The sequence below is a fragment of the Cibotium barometz genome, chromosome 41 (genome assembly GCF_041138505.1).
Source record: "Cibotium barometz isolate CiBa-2024 chromosome 41, ASM4113850v1, whole genome shotgun sequence".
NCBI classification, from domain to species: domain Eukaryota; kingdom Viridiplantae; phylum Streptophyta; class Polypodiopsida; order Cyatheales; family Cibotiaceae; genus Cibotium; species Cibotium barometz.
In genome coordinates, this window is record NC_141086.1 from 37,932,133 (window position 1) to 37,937,163 (window position 5,031).

A 5,031-nucleotide genomic window follows, 5' to 3' on the forward strand; every position below is an offset into this window, starting at 1 on the left:
AGTTATGTGTCAAGATCATGACCAGTTCCAAGCATAGATCTCCTGACCCTTTATCCAAATGCTTCATACATAACACATGTAGGCATAGCACAATCTTCAAAAGATTTCCATATACATGTGACCATTTACATCACATATTTCATATATTGCCAACATCACCATTTCAAGATGACTCTTGATTTCATGAAAACCTGCTTTCAGATTCCAACAGCTCACAAAAGCAAAAATAACATATGGCGTATATACATCATCATGTAATTCCCAAAAGCTTCACGTTCACAAAACTAAGATTCAATCAACCATTCTCTTACAAGGTTCCAGAATCAAAACCACCTTAAACTTTGGATTATTCGAATTCCAAAACTCACAAATTCCAGAAAAACTCTCCAATTTCTAAGGCCATAAGTATTAAGGCTTTTACCAAGAGTTTTTATTTTTGAGGCAATTAAAGCCTTAAAACCCAAACCTTTACTAAGGAATTACGATTTTTTTTTTGAAATCGAATTCATAAAAAAAAGCTTATCTTTGTTTCACAAAAACCGAATTTCATGTCATCTTCATGAGCTTCTACGTCGAAATTTCTCCTTGCATGAAATCGGGCAGCAGTTCGCTTCATTTTTTGGAAATTTTTAGAAAGCGTATCACTAGATGAAGCTTCTATTACTCTCTAATTCAAACCCCTACAAGGCTTGAACAGAAGCTATATTTCTAAAACAAGATAATCTGCAAAATCGAGCTCTGGTTTTTTCCCCCCCTTCCTTTTCTGCACCCTTCTCCCTTCATATGTGCGTTGCCCTGGTTCTTTTTGATTTTTCCCGCAAGGGATTCGGGCCGAATTCCCTTTTGCAGCCAAAAACTCGCGTTTTCCAAGATGAAAATACGCTGCGCCTCCTTTTTTTTTTGCTTAAAATTCGGATATTCCTTTTAAAAAAAAATGCCTTCGTATTTTTGCCACGCAAGCCACCACCTTCTCTTGTCTTGCGGGTTGTGCGCTTAAGCATCAAAACCTACAGTGCCCAACCTCTGTTGTGCACCGGCCACCATGCCTTGCCTTGCTTGGGCTGACTACCCGCTTGGCTATGCTTGTGCCTTGCTATGTGCCTTACTGTGCACATCACCTAGATGCTGTTGTGCTTTGCTTAGTTGTGCCAGCCAGCAACATTGTCACCATAGCATTTGGCTGCATCCAGGGCTTGCTCGGCACAGACGTGCGCATGAGCCACATTCTCCACATAAGTGAAATCATACATGTTGTTGCCATCCCTCAGTATAAACTTCATTTTCCCTTATCTTGCACCAGCAACGCGCGATGGGACTAGCAACCTATCCCCAGGGCCAAAGATACTGCTTGGACGAAGAGCACAAGTGACTAAACCTGACTTTCCATTAGCCCCAAGAACAAGCGTCTCTGCCTGTGCTTTTGTCTCAGAGTAGGAATCATTACACTGATCAGGGTATGGCAGGGTTTCATCTCCATTCATGATGCCATGTGCACCATCAAAAACAGTACTAGGTGAGCTACTACAAATGAGCTTGTGCACGTTGTTATGAAGGCAAGCATTTATTATATTGTGTGTTCCTTCAACAGTGACATTGTAGTGTAGACTGAAATTGTTGATTGATGAATCTGAAGCTGCCATGTGGGAAACTGCTACTGTTCCCTTGCATGCTTGTGCATGCATGTCGTTGAAACATTGCATAGCCAAGGAACCCTCATGGTTAATGCCGTATCCTTTTACCATTGAGCTCCATGCTACAACATCTCGAACTGGTAGCTTATCAAAGACTTCCCTTGCCTCTGAAACAAAGCCACACTTTGCATACATGCTGATCAAACTATTGCCAATTGAAGCATCTCTCATGAAAGCCTCTTGTGCCAGGTCCTTCAGTCTTTCTTATGCCTCCATCAAGATCAAAAACTGCAACTAATCCCTCTTTCTTGTCAGCCCATAAGAAAGTGATGCTGCTTTTGGTTCATTGATAATTCGTGCTACCTCAAGGATCACCATAAGCATAAAAACTCCATGATTCACACCACACTTATATACAGAGGCTTCGAGACCTGGCTCAGCCTCAGCTCGTCTTATTGAACCTCATTTACAATATGAACATATGTACATAGGCATCATAAAATGAGTCAAGTCATGGCACTTAATCCCATGCATCTAGATTTATATTTAATGGCCTTACATGCATGGTTTCACACCATAGACGTGCCATGGCACGACAGCGTGGCATTAGTTGGTATCCCGTTCGAGATATGTCGCTTTAGGCTCGGGAGGCGCGTGTCATGTTTTAATTGATGGCGATATCACGATCGATGTACTCCGCCCGAGATGCGTCGATGTCCCAATTTTAGATAGAGTGAACGAAAGTGAGTACCCTCATCTTGCAACCACCCACTCTCTCTCTCTCTCTCTCTCTCTCTCTCTTAAGTTTATTATCTTTAATTTATATATTTTTCTACTTCAACACTAGCTTTTGATCTTAATTGTAAGTTTTTATTTTTCCTTGTCTTTTGGTTTCTTTTACCTTAAGGTCTTCTGTTTTGGTCTCTCTTTAATGTCTCTTTTATTTGTGTTTCCTAAATCTTTGAATTTCCTTTTATTTTGGTTTTCTAAATATTGAGGTCTTGTAAGTTTTTCTGAAGTTGAGCGTTTTCCTCTTTCTTTTGTGTATTTTTCCCCATATTTTTTGGCGCTGGAGCAGTTAGCTCATGTCGTGTTTGGTAAAGACGCTCAAGCTATATTCCCACGTGTGTCTTATGTTGAAGCCATGTGAGGTGGTCGAGAGTACGTGTAAAAGTGGAGCCTGCCAGGTTTTGCCCCACTGCTAATATAATATATATTGGTATTGTTGAGTTTTGAAAGTTCCATGCAATTGTGTTGTTGTTGGGGCAGCTTCCACCTTGACTCTACTTTTGCGTTTGGTTGTGGTCGGCAGTACGCACTATCATTCAACCGGCCACACCTTATCCTGCTTACGCTCCCACTAGCCCCAGCTCTTGCGAAGCAACTTACCCTCCCCCCTTCTTTTTAACACCACCGTCCCTGTTGCAACTCTTCGACCATGCTTGAGCTCAATATCCTTCTCACCTGTCTTCAATTGCCCTCTCTCATATAATTATATTAGTATAATCAACGTCAAATCTTCCGCCTTCTCAATATGGGCAATCGTCTTTCTTGCATCTACCTTACACCCGCCTCAGTCGCTCACGATAGTAGCAGATCATTCATCAGAATCGTGCATGCTCTCGACGATCGCACGTGCGAGCTGGAGGAGCCAATGAAGGTGGCCGAGCTGATGCTGGAGTTCCCCAACCACTTCGTAGCGGAGTATGATGAGCATATTTCAGCTGTGAAGCGCGTCACCCCCTTGCCCGCAGATCGCGACACACGTGCCTGCCATGTCTACGTCCTCCTCCCCATGCACAGGCTCAACACCCGCCTGTCTACACAGGAGCTGGAGCACATTTCAACCATGCTGGCTTTCACGGCAGCGGCCTCCTCCGCGACTGCTTCCACTAGAGTTCCAGGTCACAGCTGTAGCAAGGTGACCCCTCTCTCCGCTCACCAGTATGAGCAGGCAGAGAAAGGGCACACGCTACGTCAAAGCATGATCGCCAAAAGACACTGTTTCCCTGATCTCGCCGAGGTACTAGAGGAGGAAGCAACTCCAAGAGAGCAACCACAACTGCACATTAACATGTTCAGGTCCAGGTCATGGACACCGAGACTACACACCATTATGGAGAGCTCGCCTCTTTCCGTGTGAACCATATATGAACACACAGTTAGGCCCCTGCATGAAGCTATGAAGGGCCCCTTCTGGTGATCAATGAAGGATCTTGCCCGCTTTGGAAGAAGATTTCATGGCCTGGTAAAACCTACATTATATTCCTCTGAGCATTGAGGCTGACGCTTCAACCCCCTCAAGTTTGAGCCTTAAAGTTGCAACAAGGCCAGTGAACGGCATTCTCACCGGAAGGGGGTATACTCTTTGCAGCAGATGAAGATCAAATCTCAACAAGGTTTTCATTAATAGAAAGAGATAATGATAAGAGGTGGCTCAAGGGGGAAAGGGCTCCTTTTTATAAGTGTACCCCTTGTTCCATGTCGCTTCTAAATCCCCATGATAATATCATGTGACATTCTTAAAATTGCATCATTCGATTGAAGCTAAGCTAAGCATTCGAACTTTGTTGAGCATAATATGTATAGCTTAATAAAACGTGAACAGTTGGTTTGAGGCAAAACTTGTATGTCTCTCAGAACTCTCGATAAGATGTCAACCTAAGAAGTGTACAGAGGATCCACGAAGGTATGGGATTCATGAAAAAAGAATCACTTATTTAAATAGTGTTGACTAAACGCAGCATTTACTCAAAATAGCATGTCAACAATACAATGGTGATGCCAAATATAAATATTGCACAAAGAGCTAATGAAACGATTTTTTTTTCTGTTTATGTGTTTTCCCTTTTTTAAGTGTTGCATTGCTGGTGGTGGACAGGGTACTAAAGGAAATTCCATATACACTTTGCATCTCATAGGTGTGGTGGGAAGGGATTAAACCCAAAACCTTTTTGTTCTTCGGGTTCTCCTTTACTTAATTGTTAACCACTCATAAGATGGTTTCATTGGTCCGACGTACTGTAAGACGCTTTCCCGTCTTACCCATACAAACGAACACTTATGTTTTATAAGACGATGTTGGAATATATAAGGTAACCTTGCATGTACTTAATGTCAAATAAGAAAAAATGTGCTTAATGACAAATATATAAGGTAACCTTGTATGTGCTTAATGTCAAATATATAAGGTAACTTTGCATGTGCTTAATGTCAAATAATAAAAATCTACGAACTTAGTGTACATAGTTACTTAATATTTATAATAAAAATTGGACCATTTTCAAGTTCACATCTTATATTAAAGCATATTAAAGCCATGTGAGGTTGTGATAAAGCTGCTAATATTGGTATTGTTGAGTTTTGAAAGTTCCATGCAATTAGGTTGTTGGGGCAGCGT

The 5,031-nt window shown here is 41.9% G+C and overlaps 1 pseudogene; it reads right to left on the minus strand.

The window, feature by feature from the left end:
• Positions 1–1,139: 1,139 nt before the first annotated feature.
• Positions 1,140–1,826, minus strand: LOC147614939 (3beta-hydroxysteroid-dehydrogenase/decarboxylase pseudogene; annotated as a pseudogene).
• Between the last annotated feature and the right edge of the window lie 3,205 nt (positions 1,827–5,031).